The following is a 563-nucleotide window of genomic DNA, read 5'->3' as shown; positions in this document are numbered from 1 at the left end:
TGGTCCCATCACTTCATGGGAAATAGTTGGGGAAACAGTGGAAACAGTGTCAGACTTTATTTTGGGGGGCTCCAAAATCACTGCAGATGGTGACTGCAGCCATGAAATTAAAAGACGTTTACTCCTTGGAACGAAAGTTATGACCAACTTAGATAGCATATTGAAAAGCAGAGACATTACTTTGCCAATAAAGGACCGTCTAGTCAAGGCTATGGTTTTTCCTGTGGTCATGTATGGATGTGAGAGTTGGACTGTGAAGAAGGCTGAGCACTGAAGAATTGATGCTTTTGAACTGTGGTGTTGGAGAAGACTCTTGAGAGTCCTTGGACTGCAAGGAGATCCAACCAGTCCATTCTAAAGGAGATCAGCCCTGGGATTTCTTTGGAAGGAATGATGCTAAAGCTGAAACTGCAGTACTTTGGCCACCTCATGCGAAGAGTTGACTCATTGGAAAAGACTCTGATGCTGGGAGGGATTAGGGGCAGGAGGAGAAGGGGACGACAGAGGATGAGAAGGCTGGGTGGCATCACTGACTTGATGGACATGAGTCTAAGTGAAACTCC

Source organism: Bison bison, unplaced genomic scaffold, assembly GCF_000754665.1.
Source record: "Bison bison bison isolate TAMUID 2011002044 unplaced genomic scaffold, Bison_UMD1.0 scf7180017864135, whole genome shotgun sequence".
NCBI lineage: Eukaryota > Metazoa > Chordata > Mammalia > Artiodactyla > Bovidae > Bison > Bison bison.
The sequence above is the reverse complement of the archived record's forward strand: the minus strand, read 5'-3'. Positions refer to the sequence as shown.